This window comes from Meriones unguiculatus (genome assembly GCF_030254825.1).
Source record: "Meriones unguiculatus strain TT.TT164.6M chromosome 16 unlocalized genomic scaffold, Bangor_MerUng_6.1 Chr16_unordered_Scaffold_43, whole genome shotgun sequence".
NCBI lineage: Eukaryota > Metazoa > Chordata > Mammalia > Rodentia > Muridae > Meriones > Meriones unguiculatus.
In genome coordinates, this window is record NW_026843701.1 from 3,441,430 (window position 1) to 3,464,999 (window position 23,570).

Sequence of the window (23,570 nt, forward strand, 5' to 3'; positions counted from 1 at the left end):
GAACCCAGGCTCACATATGTACTCACAAACTTACACAAACACACACCTCAAATTCATATCTAAGTATTGTACCAAGCTTGTCCTCCCTTCAAACCACACATGAACTGCTAGTTATCAGGCCTTACTGTACAAACCCACACATATTCCTCATAATTATCCCTAGGAATTGGATCCCGAATATCTCCCACCTAACTGCACATCAACTGCTATTTAGAAGATTATGCAAGATACTCTTTTACTCTCTTCCAACTGAACCAAAATGCATGTCTAGTTATTGGACCCAGCTTGACTCTCACACTACTGAAGATGCACATACACTCCTGGTTTCAGGCCCCAGCGCTACAGCACTACGTACTACTGTGTGAGTATCAGGGCCTGCTGGATACTGCATCACATCAACAAATATAAACTTGAGAATGTCAGACATGCTGGGCATTCTGACACTCCACAACCATTTCTACAGTGCCAGCTGGAGGCTCTGAGGCAAACATGCCACTCTGCAGCTTCCTCACTTACAGCTACATCTCAGGCTCTGGTGACACACTCCAGAGTGACACCCTGGTGACACCCTGCAGTACAATCTCTGAAGTCTCAGGCACTCCTGGACATCACATTCCCCTCCTTCCAAACCTTGAAGGACACCAATTCATTCATAAGCTGACATAAACCTAGCAGGTATTGGGTGCAGCTGGACACCCTCTTCTTCCCTGTTCCTCACTGACATAAAGTGTTATTCATCAAAGCTGTTGAATGCATGTCCACACCTGAGATCACACATCCATTTCTAGGTATGTGGTTCTGTTTGATCTCTAACTCCTCATAAATCACTAGCTATCAGACCATGCTGGGAGCTTCTCCTCCTGCCATGCATCTCAAAATTTTAAGAGCATTGCTGGATGCTCTTCTGCTGATGACACACCTACACTGCTCAGCACCAGGTCCTGCTGAAATTCTCTCCTAATTCCACCTAATGGGCTGTGTATCAGGCCCCACTGCTAGCTACCAGGCCACACTGAACACTATGACATTCCTAAACTGCAGTGAGATGTAAATGCTGTGTATCAGGTTCACTTGAAAACCACTCTTCCAGCCCACACGACATGCTAGGTATCGTACAAGCTTCACAACCACTTGCCCCAATATACACTACTGGCCAAAAACACTGCAATATTTAAGGCTCTGCTACATACCCCTGTCCCTGACACATGCCAGCTCCTAGGCATCAGGCCCTCACTGCCACTCTGTGCACATTGCACTCATGCACACAATACTAGGCTTCAAGCCTTAACACAGACCATTTTGCTGCCATAGAAAGTAGCAGGGGGTGTTAGTGTGGCTGAAAATTAGCATTCCATCCAGACAGCAATACAGGTATAGAAATAGAAGCTTGTTAGACTAGGCCTGTTGTCAGGAATTGTGTACAATTTAGAACTGGGAGTCCTGAAGTAGCTAATACATAGTAGTGCATAATGGCTCAGGCATTTGTCCAGCAAGTCCTGAAACCAAACAGTGAATTTCAGGCTATTGTGGCAGGGGAAGGTGTGTCCAAGGGACCTCATGACTAGCAGTGCAGGGGAGTGTTGGCAGCAGGGTGGTGGTATCTAATAAGACCTCTAAGGGGCACAGCTTGTCACACTGAGATGATTTTGTGTGGGAGTAGCTAGGAAATGCCCTGGAGGTCATGAACACAGCACGTTATGATGGGTGGCAGCAGTCAGGAGCTTCCTAGGTCAAGAAGACCCAACACACATCATGTTACTGTAGGGTACCAGAGGGATGTCCAGCAGTGCCTGATATATAGCCCTACATGTGAAGCAGTGGTGTTGCTGTTTTAAAGAGCTCTGTGTGTTTATGTGTGTGCACGTGTATGTCTATGTGTGTATGTGTGTGTGTGCACGTGTGTATGTAGTGAAGGCTTAGAGAGTGTGCTTCACTGCTGTTACCTAGCAATGAATGTGAGGCTGAGATTGGGTGCACTTGGATAGAAATGTAGTCTGAATGCAGCAATCAATGTGGGGTTGTTGGTTAAGGTGTATTTAGGGTGTGACATCAGCAGTAAATCCTGGTTTCAGACGCAGGGGAAAGGAATGCAGTAAGGCTTGATATAGAGCAGAGTGTTGCTAAAATATGGGCCCACAGGGCATGATAACATGAGGTTCATGAGTGCTGTCTGCTCCCTTGAAAAACCCCACATAGATCTCTAGGTGTGTCCCAGGTGATTGCAGCCCCTCCCCTGCAATGCCACATACACTAATAAGTCTCTGCTATACAGCACCCAGCTACCCACCAGACAATGATCAGTCCAAGTGCACAATTCCCACCCCTGGCACCCATGTGCACATACTGCTGGGAATCAGGTTCTGCTGGACTCACGGCCTAAACATCACTGCAGCTCTGTTTATATTAAGACTCTGTTATATCTCCCATTCAGTGCTGGGTGAAAGAAAGGTGGACACTACTGGTTGGAACACTAGGCCCCTTCCAAGAATTCTTGATGACAGTTCCTGCTAGTGTGCCCTCCCCTACAGCCACAGCCCCACAATCACATATACAGTGAGGTGTCAGGTGCCCCACCCCAAAGCCAAAGACTCAGCACACAGGTATCAGGTACTGTTAGGTTTCCATCCCATTTTCAGCCTAAGTTTCAAGTCAGTTCCTCCTAGGTATAACCCTACAGCCAATGCTCCATATACACAGCCAAGTGTCAGGTCCTTCCCCTACCTACAGCCAAACACACACTTCAGGGCCTGATAGTTATAACACCCTAATCAAAGTTTCATATTCAATGCTGTGGTTAAGCTCCTGCTAGTAACCTTCTCCACAGACAGCCCCACATAATAACTATATGCCTAGGTGCCGTATCCTGCTAGTCATTCCCTCTTCTATAGCCAATCCACCACACACATATAAACATAATCACAAATGCCCCTGCACACTTCCTAACACTATCTAGCAGTTGCCATGCCCGCCAGATAGTAATTTCTTAGAACCAAACCCTAACACACACCTCGCAGGATCAGGTTGTGCTAGGTAATCCTTAACCCACATCCAATGCCCCACATACACAGACACAGATGACTAACTGTTATTGTCTTAATTTTTCTCACAGCCAACACTCCAAACATGGCAAGGTGTTAGATCCATCTACTTGGCCCCAAATTCACACATACATGCACACATATAAAATGACAAGCATGCATGCTCACACACAAACACAAAGTGACAAGCATGCAAGCTGACGCACAGAAGTGGGTAAGTGTAGCTAAGTATTAATGTGAAAATTTCTGCTTTCTTTGAAGACTGAAATATGTCATGTGACGTTTTGCCTCAGGCTGAGTATGTGATGTTTTGCCCAGGTTGGATTGTGAGAGGGCATATGATGTTTTCTGTGACCCCTCAGGAGAGGGCTCTGACTTTAGCCAGCTGAGAACCTCCATGGGTGGACTTTAAAGGACATATATCGAAGCCAAGGCAGATTGAAGCAAAGTTTTTTGTATCTACATTGCTGTGCTGATCTTTGTGCTTCCACACTTGACTTCGCAGAGAGAAAGGTTACAGTGGTGTCTTACTCTGTCTTGGTCTCTATATATGTCCTTTCCTCAAAGCTCCCCCATGGATGTTCTCAGCTGACCAAAATCATGCTTCTCGGATGTGAGGGGTTACAGCAAAACATCACATGCCGTCTCACAAGCCAACCTTGGCAAATCATCACATACCCAGCTTGCAGCAAAATATTACCTGAAAAAATTCAGTCCTCAAAGAAAGCAGAAATTTCCACTTCAAGGTATCCCTCCCCCTAGAGCTGAAGCCCAATACACAAGGCTGGGTCTTAGGGCCTGCTAGGTACTACCTCTACCATTGCCAATCCTTCCTCCACTCACACAGACACACACATGACCAGGTTTCATGTCCTATGTTTCTGCTCCATTAATGCCAAAGCCCAACCCCACCCCAACTAACAGGACCTACAGTCAAAGGCCCTATTTATTGATATGTGTCAGATCATACTTGTTAACACCTCCCCTGTAGCAAAGCTCTATATACACATGTGTGGCTAGGTGTAACCTCATGCTAGGTATACCCTCCACCATAGCCAGTGTCACACGTGCACATAGGATCAATGTTAGCTCCTTCTCGCTGTCCCCTAGCTGACAACCAAACCCATGAAAACACATGGATGTACACACACACACACACACACACACACACACACACATTACCACTAACAACAACCAACAACAACTAACTCACATATTCATGAACAGGACTATATGTCCCCTAGCAAAAGCCATGAAAACACATATGCAGTCATGCACAGGACTATATTTCAGGTCCTGACATCTTCCCCTCACAGGAAAAGCCTCAACCCATTTATGGGTAGGAACCTGTTTCGCTAAATACCTACATCCCTACACTAAATTCCACAAGCAACTGAATGTCAGGTCCTGCGATTTCTTCCTCCCAGGTAGGCAAATACAATACACAGAGTGATGTGTCAGGTCCTGCTGAGTTCCTGATTCTGAAGAGCGAAATTCCATAACATAAAAACAGAGTGTGGGGGATGGGAGAGAGGAGAAAGAGAACACCTTCAGGTCGAGTAGGTATCATAACCATAGTCAAGGCTGTCCTCTACAAACACACACGCACGCACACACACACGCATACACACGCTACTAGGTATCAAGTCCTGAATATTATCCCCTCACAGACGAAGCTAATGTTCATATATGTGTGGAGATTACAATTCCTTCTAGATATTCATAGCCTACACTTAATGACACTCATATGGCTAGGTAACCATTCCTGATAAGTTCACTCAAATACACAGCCAAATCCAGGAAATATAGCCCTGAATATGCACACAGTCATAGGTGTCAGGGCCTCCTTGATTCTCTCTTCCCTAAAGCAAAGCCCCAAACATATAAACTCTTTTTTTTTTATTTTGCATGCTAATAAATTTTAATGAAGTTTTGGCAAACAAAATTTTGAGTGAGAGTGTATCATAGCTAAATCAATTTTTGACAAACAGTTCTCTACAGTCCCCTGGATTGTAAAGTGAAATCAGCCATTGAGAACTCTGTGGCATGGGAAGTCAGTGATGCTGATTGAGTATATGAACCAAGAGAGCACACAGCAAATGGAAGAGAGAGAGAAGAGAGAGAGAGAGAGAGAGAGAGAGAGAGAGAGAGAGAGAGAATAAATGAAGACTGAGTGGTAAAATTTTCAACATTTTCATTTGCTTAACTGGGAAAATGAGGCCAAGAAGGTGGTGCAATGTATTTGCAAAACTTCAGCCTTTATCATTGCATTGATGCTACATATAAACTCTTATAAACTCTTTCTCTCTCTCCCTGTCTGCCTCTCTCTCCCTGTCTTTCCATCTATTCCTCTCTCTTCCTTCTCTCTATCCCTCACACACAAAGCACTAGGTATCATCACCATAACCTAAACACACACAAACAGACACACACACACACTACTAGACATCAGGTACCGAGTGTTCTCCCTCACAGAAAAAGCTTACATACACATATAGGGGTAGGTGGTAAGTCCTTCTGTATATCACAAATCTACACTGAAAGCCATGCATATGGCCATGTATCAGATCCTGGTATGTTTCCTCAAATACACAGCCAAATCTAGTGTATATAGACTGAATACTTTCATGGAGTTTGGAGTCAGATCCTCATTGATTCTACTTTCCCATCAGCAAATCTCAATATATATGCATTAAATAACTCTCTGTCCCTGTCTCTCTGTCTCTCTCTGGCCGGCCCTTCCTCCCTCCGGCTTTCTAACTCTCAACCCTCTTCTCTCCCTTTTCTCCCATTCACAAATAGTACTTCTCACCTTCAAGGAACTGCCTCTCCTGCAGACAGAGCCCCCAACCTTAATTAGATATCAAGACCAGTGAGGTATTGCCTGAAAGTTGTTTTACACAGGAACAGCCCTACACACTTGAGTTTGCTTGGTTCTCTTTCTCCTGAAGGGAAAGCCAAACTTATACATACAAGTCTACCTGTCATGTCCTGCAACATAATCCTTCCCCATCAAGCTAAACCATATATATGAGTACACATCTAGGAGTTCCTCCTGCTACATCTCCCCTCCATTACAACATGACCCCCATATTCATACAAGCCACATGTCAGGTTCTGCTTTTTAGCTCTTCTGTTTCAGCCACGTTGCACAGACACGCACATGTCTAGGTAACAGGTCTTGCAAGACACGTCCATGCCCTACTGCCATAACCTAACATATCATACACTGAGTATCATCTCCTGCTCTGCATCCTCTAGACTTCAGCCACATGTCACCACACACAGCTATGTCTCAGGTCCTGCTGATTACAAACATTCCTACTGGAAGCAGCCCATACAGACATAAACATAAACAAGCAAATACACACTCAGAGAGAGAGAGAGAGAGAGAGAGAGAGAGAGAGAGAGAGAGAGAGCTAGGTACCAGGTTATATTAGGTATCCCCTCTTCTACAGCAGAAGCTTCATTGGCAGGCCTAAGTTTTAAATCCTGTGAGGCATCCTAATTCTTAGGAACAGACAATATACACAGGGCTAGGATTCAGATCCTACTAGCCACCTCCTCCCTTAATGCAAAGCTCAGTTCAGAAACATTGCTGGTTGACAAGTACTGCTAGGCACTCCCCACACCATTGATCAAATGTTATGTACAAACACCCCCCCACACACACACACACTTGCACATATGCAAATACATGCATGGTTGTGTCTTGCCCTTCAAGTTAATTCTTCCCCTATAAGCAAAACTCTCCAAAATTGGCTTCTTCTGTACCCTTCTTGGTACAATCAAAATCTCCCCCCCCACCCCTTCCCAGCTCTCTCCCTTTAGGTCTCCCTTCTCTTTTTCTCTTTACTATACACAACTAGATATCCATTCCTTGTAGGTAATATCCTTTTTGACTAAAATCCCACACAGGAGTCCAGGTACAGGTCATTCTAGGTGTCCCCTGTCTTGTACCCAAAGCCTCTAATATACACAACTGGTATTTACCTGCACAGCCAAATCCCCATATAAACATACAGATCAAGGGATCCAGGCCTGCTGTATAGACCCTCTTCTACAGCCACAGTTCCTCTAACAAGGATGTTGTCAAGCCCTGATAGGTAACCCAACCACTTTCTGTTCCTCCTTTGCTCATACTTACTCCGAAAACTGGGAACTAGGAACTGAAGATGTAAAGAACTGGCAGCATCCATCTTTCTAGATCTGGGTTATCTCAATATAATCTTTTTCTAGTTCAAATATTTACCTAGGGGGCGGAGCCAAGATGGCGACTAGCACACACAGTTTCTGAGCAGTGGGATACCTGATCTTCTGAGTTGGAGAATGGAAGGACCCCCAACCCAGGAAAACCACAGCGAGGCTTTCTGAACAACAGGGAACATCGCAGGAGGTGAAAACTTTGGCCTCCGGTCACCCGGAGACTTGCTTGGGGAAGGAGAGAAACGATCCTTTGTTCTTGCGGCACTCCCTTCCCCCAGACCTCCTTCCTCCTCGGCACAGCAGCACAGCAGACTCATCTTTCTCAGCGCAGACCTAACCGCCTGGGGTATACAGCCGCTGAGACAGAGCCCCAAGCACTTTAGCGGCAGACAAAAGCCAGCAGTACGTGTCCCGGAGTCCCAGATTCGCGCAGCGGCTGCACCATCCTCCCAGGGCACGAATATGCTAGACACCATACTAGCTCCACAGGATCACCATCACTGACGGTACGGCCCGCCCAATCCCACAGTGACAGAGAATACGCTATATACTCACCAAAACCAGGCAGAAACGTCATACAACCTGGACACACCAGGCGCTGGGTCTCCCAAGCTTGGAGAGCACAACGAAGAGATCCCAGGACTTCCCAGAAAGCATTGGGACTAGCAACCCAGTCTCCAGTTACAGCGGGACATGGCGGCAGAGCAGCACTGAACTGGCAGGGCACCACAGCCCTCCAGTTTAAGACTAACCACGGCCAAACCAGAGAACAGGGTTACCCCATTCCTGCTGAAGTGACCACCCGGAAATCTCCAGCTGCAGCAAGACCTCAGAACCTGGCAGTGACAGCAGCACAGAACTGGCAGAATACATCAAAGAAGCAGGGCCAAACCAGAGAACAGAGAGCCCCGGATACCACGATCTCTGCCAAGAGACCTGCCTGTAAGTGAGTGCACCCTTGAGAATCTGCAGTTCCCCAGATCCTGGGTCCTTCTAAATCAGAAGCCAGGCATCGAACCTCCCTCCCACCCACATACCCACTTTGGGAAACAGAGGAGCACTAGGGACATTGAAGTTCCTGCCCTGTGGGCCTGATTGAGGAGTTAAGACAGTTAATACCAGAAATTGCGCTGCAATCATCATTAGCGCCTGTGACATATACAGTGCAGAGCCCCTCCCACACACTCAAGGGTTCAATATTAGCCATCACTCTGTCCCTCGAGAAACTCATCCACGCACACTTACACACAACAAAACACACACACACACACACACACACACACACACACACGCGAGCACACACGCTTGCATTTGCCCCGTTTGCACCTGCGTACTTTCCTCCCACAGGTACAGCTAGTCCTCAGCACACACTGAGAGTGCTCAGCTTCCTGAAGAGCTCTCCAGATACCAGAGAGATACAGCACCAGTCTGATCTGCAGAATCCAAAAACAAACAGGGAAGGTTTCAGATAAGCCAATGGCCAGGGGTAGGCAAAAGAACACTTCCAACATAAATCAGGACATCATGACTTCACCAGCAAACCCCAAAATTGATGGATACTCCAATTCAGCAGAAGCACAGGAAAATGATTTTAAAGCCATGCTTGCCCAATTATTTGAGGCTCATAAGGAGGAAATGAACAAGTCTTTCAAAGAGATGGCCAGTCAATTGGAGGTAAAGAAAGAAGAAATAGACAATATCCTTAAAGAAACACAGGCAAACATAGCCAAACAAATAGATACACAAGTAGAGGAAAAATTAGTGGCATATAAGAAGGAAATGAAAAAAGAAATAGAGGCCATCGTAGAGAGAAAGGAATCCAAATTCAAACACATGAAAGAAATGGTGCAAGGCATGAAAACAGAATTAGAATCAATAAAGAAAACACAAAATGAGAAAACCCTTGAGCTGGAGAACTTGGAGAAAAGATCAGGAACCACAAAAGTAAGCATCACCAACAGAATACAAGAGATGGAAGAGAGAATCTCTGGAGCTGAAGACACACTTGCAGAAATGGATACTTCTCTCAAAGAAAAAGTAAAATCAGAAAAGTGCCAATCACAAAATATCCAAGAAATCAAGGATGCTATGAAAAGACAAAATCTAAGAATAATAGGAATTCACGAAAAAGAAGACTCCAGACTCCAAGGTCCAGAAAATATTTTCAAGAAAATCATAGAAGAAAATTTTCCCAACTTAAAGAAAGAGATGTCCATAAATATACAAGAGGCCTACAGAACTCCAAATAGACTAGACCAGAAAAGAAATACATCACATCACATCATAGTCAAAACACTAAATCTACAGAACAAAGAAAAGATATTAAAAGCAGCAAGGGAAAAAGGCCAAGTAACATATGAAGGTAGACCTATCAGAATCACACCGGACTTCTCATCAGAAACTATGAAAGCCAGAAGGGCCTGGGCAAGTATCATGGAGACTCTAAGAGATCACAAATGTCAACCCAGACTACTATACCCTGCAAAGCTTTCAATCAACATAGATGGAGAAAACAAAATATTCCATGACAAAACTAAATTTATACAATATCTACACAGCAAACCATCCCTACAGAAGATACTAGAAGGAAAACTCCAATCCAATGAAAACAAATTCACCCAAGAAAACAGGGCATACAGATAATATCCCAACAAAAATGAAAAGAAAACAAGCAATGAATCAGGGTTAGATCATCGACTCCATTACAAAAGGAACTAACATGCATTGGTCACTATTATCTATCAATATCAATGGACTCAACTCACCAATAAAAAGACACAGGCTAACAGAATGGTTAAGGAAACAGGATCCAACATTCTGTTGCATCCAAGAAACACACCTATGCAACAAAGACAAACACTACCTCAGAGTAAAGGGCTGGAAAAATGTTTTTCAAGCAAATGGTTCCAGAAAACAAGCTGGAGTAGCCATCCTAATATCTAATAAAATAGACTTTCAACCCAAGTTAATGAAAAAAGATAAGGAGGGCCACTATATTCTCATCAAAGGAAAAATCCACCAAGAGGACATCACAATCTTGAATATCTATGCCCCAAATACAAGAGCACCGACATTCGTAAATGAAACATTATTAAAGCTTAAATCATACATTGATCCTAATACCTTAATAGTGGGAGACTTCAACACTCCACTCTCACCAAGGGACAGATCAACTAGACAGACACCAAATAGGGAAATAAAAGCACTCACAGAATCCCTAAATCAAATGGACCTAATAGATGTCTACAGATTATTTCACCCAAACTCAAAAGAGTACACCTTCTTTTCAGCACCCCATGGAACCTTTTCCAAAATAGACCATATAGTGGGCCACAAAGCAAGCCTCAACAGATACAAAAGGATTGAAATAATCCCTTGTATACTATCTGACCACCATGGACTAAAGCTCGACCTCAACAACAACAGAAACAACAAAAAGCCGACACGCACATGGAAACTAAACAACTTACTACTCAATGACAGCTGGGTTAAGGAAGAAATAAAGAAAGAAATTAAAGACTTCCTAGAATTCAATGAAAAGGAAGGCACAACATACCCAAATTTATGGGACACACTGAAAGCAGTGCTCAGAGGAAAATTTATAGCACTAAGTGCCTGCAAGAAGAAATTCGTAACATCACATACAAACAACTTAATGGCCCAACTGAAAACCCTAGAACAAAAAGAAGCAGATACACCCAAAAGGAGCAGACGGCTGGAAATAATCAAACTAAGGGCTGAAATCAATCAACTAGAAACAAATAAAACTATCCAAAGAATCAATGAAACAAAAAGCTGGTTCTTTGAGAAAATCAACAAGATAGACAAACCCTTAGCCAAACTAACTAAAAAGCAGAGAGAAACTATCCAGATCAGCAAAATCAGAAATGAAAATTGGGACATAACCACAGACATTGAAGAAATCCAAACAATTATTAGGTCATACTACAAAAGCCTATATGCCACAAAATTTGAGAATCTAAATGAAATGGATAATTTTCTTGAAAGATTCCATCTACCAAAACTAAGTCAAGATCAGGTAGAAAGACTGAATAGCCCTATATCTCCCAAGGAAATCGAAGCAGTCATTAACAGTCTCCCCTCCAAAAAAAGCCCTGGACCAGATGGCTTCAGCGCAGAATTCTACAAGACCTTCAAAGAAGTGCTAACTCCAATTCTCCTCAAGCTATTCCACAAAATAGAAACAGAAGGAACACTACCAAACTCATTCTATGAAGCCACAGTCACCTTAATACCTAAACCACACAAAGACCCAACAAAAAAAGAGAACTTTAGGCCTATCTCTCTTATGAACATTGACGCAAAAATACTCAATAAAATACTTGCAAACCGAATCCAAGAACACATCAAAGATATCATCCATCATGACCAAGTAGGCTTCATCCCAGGCATGCAAGGGTGGTTCAACATACGGAAATCCATCAATGTAATCCACTACATAAACAAACTGAAGGAGAAAAACCACATGATCATCTCCTTAGACGCCGAAAAAGCATTTGACAAAGTCCAACACCCATTCATGTTTAAAGTCTTGGAGAGATCAGGGATACAAGGCACATACCTAAACATAGTAAAGGCAATATATAGCAAGCCTATAGCTGACATCAAACTCAATGGAGAGAAACTTAAATCAATCCCACTGAAATCAGGGACAAGACAAGGCTGTCCATTGTCCCCATATCTCTTCAACATAGTACTTGAAGTCCTAGCCAGAGCAATAAGACAACTAAAGGAGATCAAGGGGATACAAATCGGAAAGGAAGAGGTCAAAGTGTCACTATTTGCAGATGATATGATAGTATACATGAGCGACCCCAAAAATTCAACCAGAGAACTCCTTCAGCTGATAAACACCTTCAGCAAAGTGGCAGGACACAAAATCAACTCAAAAAAATCAGAAGCCCTCCTATATACCAAAGACAAAAAGGCTGAGAAAGAAATTAGGGAAACAACACCCTTCACAATAGCCACTAATAACATAAAGTACCTTGGTGTGACCCTAACCAAGCAAGTGAAAGACCTGTTTGAGAAAAACTTCAAGTCTCTGAAGAAAGAAATCGAAGAAGATATCAGAAGATGGAAAGATCTCCCGTGCTCATGGATTGGTAGGATTAACATTGTGAAAATGGCCATACTGCCAAAAGCAACCTACAGATTCAATGCAATTCCCATCAAAATACCAACTCAATTCTTTACAGACCTTGAAAAAAAGATTCTCAGCTTCATATGGAGAAACAAAAAACCCAGAATCTCCAAAACGATCCTGTACAACAACAGATCATCTGGAGGTATCTCCATTCCTGATCTCAAGCTGTACTACAGGGCAACAGTAATAAAAACTGCATGGTACTGGCATAGAAACAGAAAGGAGGATCAATGGAACCGCATAGAAGACCCAGAAATAAATCCACACACCTATGAATACTCGATATTCGACAAAGAAGCCAATTCCATTCAATGGAAAAAAGACAGCATCTTCAACAAATGGTGCTGGACCAACTGGATGTCTACATGCAGAAAAATGAAAATAGATCCATATTTATCACCCTGCACAAAACTAAAGTCAATGTGGATCAAGGACCTCAACATAAAACCAGATACCCTAAATCAATTGGAAAAAAAAGTGGGGAACAGCCTAGAACTCATTGGCACAGGAGACAACTTCCTGAACAGAACACCAACAGCACAGGCTCTAAGAGCAACAATCAATAAATGGGACCTCATGAAACTGAAAAGTTTCTGTAAAGCAAAGGATACCGTCATCAAAACAAAACGACTGCCTACAGATTGGGAAAGAATCTTCACTAACCCTTTATCTGACAGAGGACTAATATCCAGTATATACAAAGAACTAAAGAAGCTGAAAAGCAGCAATCCAAGTGATCCAATTAAAAAATGGGGAACAGAGCTAAACAGAGAATTCTCGACAGAGGAATATTGAATGGCAGAAAAACACTTAAAGAAATGCTCATCCTCATTAGCCATCAGGGAAATGCAAATCAAAACGACCCTGAGATATCACCTTACACCCATCAGAATGGCCAAGATGAAAAACTCAAGCGATAACACATGCTGGAGAGGTTGTGGAGAAAGGGGAACCCTGCTCCACTGCTGGTGGGAATGTAAACTGGTACAACCACTCTGGAAAGCTATCTGGCGCTTTCTAAGACAAATAGGAATAGTGCTTCCTCCAGACCCAGCTATACCACTGCTAGGTATATACCCAAAGTTTGTTCAAGTACACAAAAAGGACACTTGCTCAACCATGTTTATAGCAGCTCTATTTGTAATAGCCAGAACCTGGAAACAACCCAGATGTCCATCAACGGTGGAATGGGTACAGAAATTGTGGTATTTTTATACAATGGAATACTACTCAGCAATCAAAAAGGAGGAAATCATGAAATTTGCAGGCAAATGGTGGGATCTAGAAAAGATCATTCTGAGTGAAATATCCCAGAAGGAGAAAGACAAACATGGGATATACTCACTTATATAGACCTATAAGATATGATAAACATAATGAAATCTATACACCTAAAAAAAGATAATCAATTGAGCGGACATGGGGTAAGATGATCAATCCTCGTTTAGAAAGACAGATGGGATGTGCATTGAACGTATGACAGGAGTCTACTGAGCGCATCTGAAAGACTCTAACTAGCAGTGTTTTCAAAGCAAAGACTCATGACCAAACCTTTGGCAGAGTACAGGGAATCATAAGAAAGAAGGGGAGTTAGTCTGATGGGGAAAGGATAGGAGCTCCACAAGGACCAAATATATCTGGGCACAGGGTCTTTTCTGAGACTGACATTCAACCAAGGACCATGTATGGATATAACCTAGAACCTCCACTCAGATGTAGCCTGTGGTAGCTCAGTAACCAATTGGTTTCCCAAAGTGAGGGGAACAGGGACTATTTCTAACAGGAACTCGATGACTGGCTCTTTGGTCTCCCCACCCCCGAAGGGAGGAGCAGTCCTGTTAGGCCACAGAGGAGGGCTTTGCAGCCAGTCCTGAAGATACCTGATAAAACAGGATCAGATGAATGGGGAGGAGGTCCCCCCCATCAGTGGACTTGGAAAGGGGCACGGTGGAGATGAGGGAGGGAGGGAGGGAGGGACTGGGAGGGAAGGAGGGATCGGGACACGGCTGGGATACAGAGTTAATAAAATGTAACTGATAAAAAAATAAAATAAATTAAAAAAAAGAAAAAAAAACAAAAAACAAATATTTACCTAGAAAGATGGCTCACAAACAAAGAGGTTTAACAAAGACTCAGAGGTGCTGAGTCTCTGAAATTAGGCTTGTGATGTTGCAGTTGCTGGAAGGTTACAGGACCTGTTTCCTTGATGAATGACTATGACTAAACCTTAAGGATGGATTCTAGCCCAATGTAGGTGGTTAAAACCCTTCAACTTGGGGCTGTGTTGAATAAGTAAAGCAAGTAAGCCATAAAGACTAAGCATAGCCAGATTTTCTCCATGTTGACAGCATCTGCCCCTGCTTAAACTTCTGCTCTAACTATGAGAAACGGTGGACATGCATCAGGTCATGTAAGCCAAATAACCTTTTCTCCACACATTGATTTTTGTCATGATGTGTATCAGCAATAGAAATTGCACTAGGACAATATCAGAAGACTTACATCATTCTCAAGATCCTATTGACTCCACCTCCTAAGTGACAGGATACAAGAACGTACTACACCACTAAATTAGAAACTCTCAGATGAGATAGATGTCACAAAAAACAAAAGTTACTATCTAGGCAAACACGAAAAGAGAGGTGAGGATATGGTTAATGAACTTAATCACAGTAAGTGTCTTCAAGCAGCTGGATTAGACAGTTTTAGTTTATGAGGGAAAAATGTGAAATGTGATGCAAGAAGTATACAGGGATGGGGTGGGGAGAATTTGACTTCATTTTTAATGCAGTGAGAAGACACCAGAGGATGAGAACAGAGGAGTGACATCATCTGACTTGGAAAGTCAGACATGGGGCAAACATGTGAGTTGCAACATTGATTACAGTGACATAAGTTTAGGTTGCCTGTAGAAATGTGGTGATACTCTGGCTTGTTCCACATCAAAGTTCAATCCCAAGGTGAATATGCCATCTACATTTGGTGTGAGATGTTTCATTGAGTCAGAATATATATGCTTAATTAGCTAATCCAGCATGCAAACATGTGGGTGTGGGTGTGAGAGTGTATATGCAGATAACCTAGCTCATGAGATCAGAGGAAGTGTACCCTTCTGAACTAGGCTACAACGCACATCCTGGAGCATGGTTTGTGAGATCAGAATGGATATCACTCCTACATCATTTAGCATAATCTCATCTATCTCACCTACAAACAAGCACCATTTTTCTCTGCAAAACTGAGATGCAGGCACCACACACCAAAGAACATCTAAGAGCCTCCAAGCAAGAATCACCAATCACCAACCAGAGCACTCAACGCAATTAAGTCAGAAAGAATTAACATCTAAATCCGATGACCAAGCCCAATACAAAATCTTAAGTAATACGAAAAATACAAGAGAACCTGGCCCCTCCACTACATGATTAGTTCCAAAGTAATGCCCAACTGCAAGTGTCACTTAAAAACTTCAAAGTATTGAATGACTTTATCATGTCATTCTTTTTTCTACAGAACTTCTTTTTTTTTCTAGAGAAGTCAAAGCTGATTGTTCCTTATGGAATTAATAACACAAAGTGTTAAGTGAAACATGAAAGTAGAATGTAACAGAAAACAAAAGTACTAGAGGAAAGCAATGCTGGAAATAAAAAGGATCCCTGAAAGACATGCATGGTATGTGCTCACTTTTCAATGGCTACTAATCATACAGTACAGATAAGCATGCTACAATCCACAGACACAAAGAAGCTTATAGTTAACAAAGAGGACAAATGGAGGCTGTTTGAATCTCAAACAGAAGAGGAAATAAAACAGGTATCTGAAGTATGTGGAGGAAGGCAACTTGGTAGGAAATGGGAAGAAGAGGGACTGAGGATGGAGATCATATGTGTTTTTTGCAGACTGGGAGAGAGAAAGGAAATCAGTGAGGGGGAATCTCTTGGGTGGAGGAGACACCCAGCAGTCCACAGTTGGAGTATTCTTGTGGTGCCCCATGTCTTCTGTAGAATCTCAAGGCTGAATTCCAGAGCAGACTGGACATAGAATGAACAATCATCAGTCACAAGTGCAGTGGATCCCAAGTGTGGAAGGCAGATGAGGCTTTATATGGCTGCCATTTCTATGCTTCCATTGAAGTGGCAGTGGATAGAAAGAAAAGCTGAGGAAGTGTGGTACCTCTGAAGAACTCAGAGTGATGGCTATTCTTGGTTGTCAGTATACTGTATTGGAATTAAGTACTATCAAATCAACTAGGCATATTTGTGAGGGATTTTTTTCATATGTAATGGGAAGACCCACTCTAATCCTGATCTTTGAAGAGGGCAGATATGCCTCTATTCCAGATCTTTTGAAGTCAGAAGTGAGACATTTAATCTGGTCATTGGCATGAAGAACATGGAAGAAGGAATGTTGCTTATTCTGTCTGATTGCTCTCACTCAAGCTGTGTTTTTTCCATGATGAACTGCTGTTCTCAAACAATAAGGACTTATTGGGGAAAATGAGGTATGTGGGACAATGGATTTTTCCTTATGCTATACAGCCTGTCAATCACAGGAGTAAGACTGCACTGACAGTTTTCCAGGCCCTTTGCCATGCCTTTTCCCACAGATGTTCAGCAAGATTTCCTCCCTCAGAGGTGACTAAATGATTAACCTCTCTTTAAACACTTGGACCACAAAGAATCATATTTACTTATTTGACTATTTGTCTTTTTTTCTGTCTATTAAAGTGAGACTTTGTAATTCACAAAGTAAGCAATCTATGCTCCCAAGTATAACTGGGTAGTTTAGCTTTCATAAATTGCTGTAGAATTTCTCTTCCAAAATCAAACTGTATGAATATTTACAAACTGAGGTGGCAGGATCTCCTGTAGAGTTTTTGAAATGTGTGCTGTTCTTTGCAAGGGTTTCTTTCTTCTTAGAGAAATAAATTAACTCATAAAATTTTCTTTAATCTGTGGATATTTTTCATTACCATTCAGACACTGACTTCATCAGGAATTCATCTTCATGGACTGCTGCAGAAATGGTGTGGATCCATTTTATTTTAAATATTAGCCATTTGTGAAGTGCCATGCATTTCAGTCTTGATGTAAAGAAATGCTTTGATATGCTACTTTCTTGTCCACAACAAATATGTGGGAAAGGGTGCATGTTTGTTTATGTTTATACAGACTTGTCTGCATATGTGTACCTGTGGCTGCAAGAGATATAAGCCTTGAGTGTGTGAGCTTCTTGACTATTTTTTAATTAAAATTTCACACACACACACACACACACACACACACACACAAACACACATAGCAGAATACATGTTTCCTACTCTATGCCTGTGGAGGTAATAAGATAATTAGTGAGAGTCAGTTCCCAGTTTCAACCATGTGAGTTCCTGGGGAAAGAACTAAGACCAACAGGCTTGAGTCCAGACTCCTTTAACTGCTAAGCTGTATCACTAGCCGTGTTTAGCCTGGGATTATTTTATGTAGAACAGAATGATCTAATTCCCAGAGAGATTCACCTGCCTCTGCCTTCTGAGTGCTGGGTTATAGGTGTGCAATATAATACCTGGCTTCAGGTAACATATAGGATCACTGGTAAATCCTTCTAAACATTTAGAAAAGAAATTACCTCAGTCCTCCAAACCCTTTCCCTTTGCAATTTTGGGGACTAACATCCACCACTGTGCTACAGCTCCTGCTCTCCAGGTCCTGTTGGGAGAGAAAGTGATGGTATCCTTTCTATTTTTGTATCTATTGCTAGCTAGCTTTTCATAAATACCCAAGCCCAGAAAAGAGCAGAAACAACAACGTTCATTTGTCATAACCACAAAACAATCAGTTAATTGTCCAGGTGTGGCTCAGGCAAGTCTGTCATGCCAGGACTTGAGGGGCAGAGAAAGAAAGATCAAGAGTTGAAGACATTTTAATAGCAGCCTTTAGAAACTCTTAAACAAACAAACAAACAAAGCAACCACTAAAGCACACCAAGTGAAAATATTACAAGGAACCACACATCTGTGGCTCCAGGTTTGCAGAAGAAGTAAGCTATAGCCAGGTTTCCCTGCCCTTCTCCTCTCTCTGCCAGGCACAAGCATGCCATTGGGCTTCTGATGTCTGGACGGACATGCCATAAGAAGACGAGGTTGGAGCATGATAAATGAGAGATTATACGGTCCTGGTAAAGAATCTGGTGTTGCCAGGTAGATTGAGGGAAGGGATCAAGTGGATTTTCATCCGCATCAATACAATAACTTGGGGGACATACTCACATATAGAAAATTATATATATATATATATATATATATATATACACATATATATGCATTCTATTTGATAAGTGTATGCCACACTTGGAAACTGTCTCAAAAATCAGTTTTGCACAATATCTAAGTAACATAAAGACTGCACATTTCACCATGAAATTTTATTATTTTGTTAATTCTTGCATATGTTAGATGCTGCCTAAACCATGCATATTTATCTAGAGGTTACAATTCCATAGCAGATAATAATAATCCTAAAATGATATTGCTATAAACATAGTTAAACAACACTGTTGTTTTAAAAAGACTAACCATTCTACAACACACTTAGTATTGGCCCATCAGTCTGGCCCTGTGAATCATCCCCAGGTCTCTGCCCTCATGTCCCTGTCAACTCCCCTTGCAGGTTCGGGCTTGCTCGGATGCATAACAGGCGTGGGGACAAGTAGAAGCAGAGACTTTGCCTTCCTAAGCTCTACTGCATCTGAAACCAATTGTGAGAAGGGCCCATGACTCAGGCACATTGTTTCATGAGCTCAGGAGGGGCCAGAGACCTGGAAACTCAGCTTCATTTCACGTTCTCCTCCAGCTGAGGTGAGACACACTCAGGCCTGCCACCTCATCCTCTGCACAGGACCACACCCCTTTGAGAACCATAAACTGCCTCCTTGTCCAGCCAAGCCTCTAGCATACAGCCACACCTCTGAAAGGACCCCACCATGGGCTCACAGACCCTACCTCCAACTGTCAAGGAAGCATGGCCCATGTAGGCTTCTGCCCAACTTCATGGAATCGTCTTGGGCATCACTCTCAAAGAAAGCCTCACTTCTGATGGATCCTTTTCGCCAGATCATACCCAACACCAGGAATATGGTACATCAGGGGTACTCAGCAGCCCTTACAGGGGGAAAGAATAAGTGTTCTCATGGCGCTATTTACATTCTAAGACAGGCTGTATCCATGATGCATTGTGAAACTAAAGGTTAGAATTTGAAGCTCACAGGTCAACTCAAAAGCTCTCTCATTGGACTTAATTCTCTTCTCAGCTTTGCTGGTTTTCCTTGGTGTGTTCTGTATTGAACCTTTCTTCAGGCAGCCTGAGTGAAATAAGTTTAAGTGATGTAGCGGCAGGGAGATCAGAGGTCCCAGGCCAGATATGTTGATGGGAAACCAGTTTTTATCATCAGTTACCAGCAGAACATCAGAGCCCATCCCTGCTGATGGAGACCACTCATGGAGACTTTACTCAGGGGAGGGCAATGCAAAAATAGATATGCTTAGTATCTGCCTCTTGGTGGTGTCTCACAACCAGTGAAAACGCACTGTTGTTCTTTTTTTAATTAATTTATTTTATTAATTAATGTTATATACTTTGTATCCCAGTTATAGTCTCTTCCATCGTCCCCTCTGAATCCTACCCTCACTCCTTCATCTCCTCCAATTCCCCTTTCCAAGTTCATTGATCCACCTCCCATTCCCTCTGACCATAGCTTATCAGGTCTCATCAGGACCATCTGCATTGTCCTCCTCTGTGGCCTGAAAAGGCTGCTCCCCTCTCAGGAGGATGTGATCAAAGAACCAGCCACAGAGTTCATGTCAGAGATAGTCCCTGTTCCCCCTACTAGGACATCAATTTAGAGACTGAGTTGCCATGGTCTAAATCTGTGCAGGGCTTCTAGGTTATCTCCATGCATGGTCCTTGTTTGGAATATCAGTCTCAAAAAGTATCCCTGAGCCCAGATATTTGTTTTTCTCCTTGGTGGAGCTCCTGTCCCCTCCAGATCTTTTCAGAAGTGTATTTATTTTTTATTAATTACAGTATATTCACTTTGTATCCCAATTGTAACCCCCTGCCTCTTCCCTCCAAATTTCACCCTCACTGCTTCTTCTCTACCCATGCCTCTCCTCCAGTCCACTGATAGTGGAAGACCTCCTCCCACTTCATCTAATCCTGTTCTATCAAGCCTCATCAGGACTGGCTGCATTGTCTTCCCCTGTGGCCTGGTAAAGCTCCACCCGAATCATGGCATGATGATCAAAGAGCATGACACTGAGTTCATGTTAGAGACAGTCCCAGTTGCCATTACTAGGAAACCCACTTGGACAGTGAGCTGCCAAGGGCTATATATATGCAAGGATTTTATATTATCTCCATGAATGGTTCTTGTTTTGAGTATCAGGCTCAGAAATGATTCTTTTGCCCAGAAATTTTTATTCTTCTCCTTGTGGAACTCCTGTCTCCTCCATGTGTTTCTCTCTCACCCTTCTTTCATAAGATTCCTTGCACTCTGCCCAAATTTGGCTGTGAATCTCAGCAGCTGCTTTGATACTCTGCAGGATAGAGTCCTTCAGAGTCCTTCTTTGGTAGGCTCCTGTCCTGTTCCCTGTTTTGTCCCTCCTGTGATGTCCATCTCATTTGCCTTTCTCAATGAGGATTGAGAATCTTACCCAGGGTCCTCCTTCTTGCTTAGCTTCTTTATGTGTACAGACTTTTGTATGATTGTTCTATATTATATGTCTCATATACACTTTTAAGTATATATATACCATGTGTGTCTTTCTGCTTCTGGGATACCTCAATCAGGATGATCTTTTCTAGTACTCACCATTTACATGCAAATTTCATGATTTTCTTGGTTTTAATTTCTGAGTAGTATTCCATTGCATAAATGTACCACAATTTCTGTATCCATTCCTCAGCTGGGGAACATCTGATTGTTTCCAGATTTTTGCTATTACAAATAAAGGTGCTTCAAGCATGGTTGAGCCAATGACCTTGTTGTGTACTTGAGCATGTTTTGGACATATGCCTAGGAGTGGTATACGTGGATCTTGAAGACACACTATTCCTAATTGTCTGAGAAAGTGCCAGACTGAATTTCAAAGTAGTTGTACAAGTTTACATTCCCACCAGCAATGGAGGAGGGTCCCCTTTTCTGCACATCCTCTGGAGCATGTGTCGTTACTTGACTTTTTGTTCTTAGTCATTCTGGTGGGTATAAATTGAAATCGCAGGATCATTTCAGTTTACATTTCCATCATAGCTAAGGATATTTAGCATTTCTTTAAGTGTTTCTCTTCCATTCGATGTTCCTCTATTGATAATTCTCTGCTTAGCTCTGTACCTCAGTTTTTAATTGGATTACTTGATTTTTTTTTTTTTTTTTTTTTTTTTTTTTTGCTGTTTAAATTCTTTAGTTGTTTATATATTCTGGATATTAGCCTTCTGCCAGATATAGGGTTGCTGAAGATCCTTTCCCAATCTGTGGGCTGTCATTTTGTTCTGACTACAGTGTCCTTTGCTTTACATGTTTCACTTTCATGAGGTCCCATTTATTGATTGTTGATCTTAGAGCCTGTTCTATTGGTGTTCTGTTCAGGACATTGTCTCCTGTGCCAATGAGCTCAAGGCTCTTCCCAGGTATTTTCCTAACAGATTTAATGTGTCTGGTTTCATGTTGAGGTCTTTGATCTACTTGGACTTTAGTTTTGTGCAGGGTGTAAATATGGAACTCTTTACATTTTTCTACATGTAGATATCCAGTGAGACAAGTACCATTTGTTGTGGATGCTGTCTTTTTTCCATTGTATGGTTTAGAACTCTTCATCAAAAATGAAGTATCTATATGTGTGTGTGTTTATTTCTGGGTCTCCTATTTGAGTCCATCGATCCAACATTCTGTTTCTCTGTGTACTATGCAGTTTTTATTACTGTTGTTCTGGAGTACAGCTTGATATCAGGGATGGGGATACCTTCAGATAATCTGTTGTTGTACAGAGCTGTTTTAGCAATTCTGGGTGCTTTTGTTTTCCATATGAAATTGAAAATTGTTCTTTTAAATTCTGTGAAGAATTGTGTTGGTATGTTGATGATAATTGCACTGAATCTGTAGATTGCTTTTGGCAGGATGGCCATTGTCACCAATCCATGAGCAAGGGAGATCTTTCCATCTTCTGATATCTTCTTTAGTTTCTGTCTTCAGAGACTTAAAGTTTTTCAAACAGGTCTTTCACTTGCTTGGTTAGAGTCACACCAAGGTAAATTATGTTATTAGTGGCTATTGTGCAAGGTGTTGTTTCCCTACTTTCTTTCTCAGCCCTTCTGTCTTTCATATACTGCAGGGCTTCTGATTTTTTTTTTTTTTTTTTTTTTTTTAGTTAATTTTTTATCCCACTTGGCTGAAGGTGTTTATCACCTGAAAGAGTCTCTGGTTGAATTTTTGTGGTCACTCATGTATACTTGAAGCTTTAATTTTTTTCCTTTCTGATTTATATCCTCTTTATCCATTTTAGTCATCTCATTGCTCTAGTTAGGACTTCAAGTACTATATTGAAGTAATACGGACAAAGTAGGCACCTTGCCTTGTCCCTGATTTCAGTGAGATTGATTTAAGTTTCTCTCCATTTAGTCCAATGTTGGCTACAGGCTTTCTCTATATTACCTTTACTATGTTTAGGTATGTGCCTGTATCCATAATCTCTCCAAGACTTAAAACATGAATGGGTGTTGTATTTTATCAAATGCTTTTTTTTTTTTTTTTACATCTAAAGAGATGATCATGTGGTTTTTCTCCTGCAGTTTGTTTATATGGTGGATTAAGTTGATGGATTCCTGTATATTGAACCATCTCTGCATGCCTTGAATGAAGCCTAATTGTTCTTGGTAGATCAAAGCATAGTCTGAAACTCATAGCCAAAACTTGGTCAGAGTGCAAAGTATCATATGAAAAAAAGGATGAGTTAGTATGACCTGGAGAGGACAGGAGCTCCACAAGGACCAAATATATCTGGGCCCAGGGGTCTTTTCTGAGACTGTTTCTCCAACCAAGGACACGCATGTATATAATCTACAACCCCTGCCCAGATATAGCCCATTATCGAAGTGGGTTCCCTAATTATG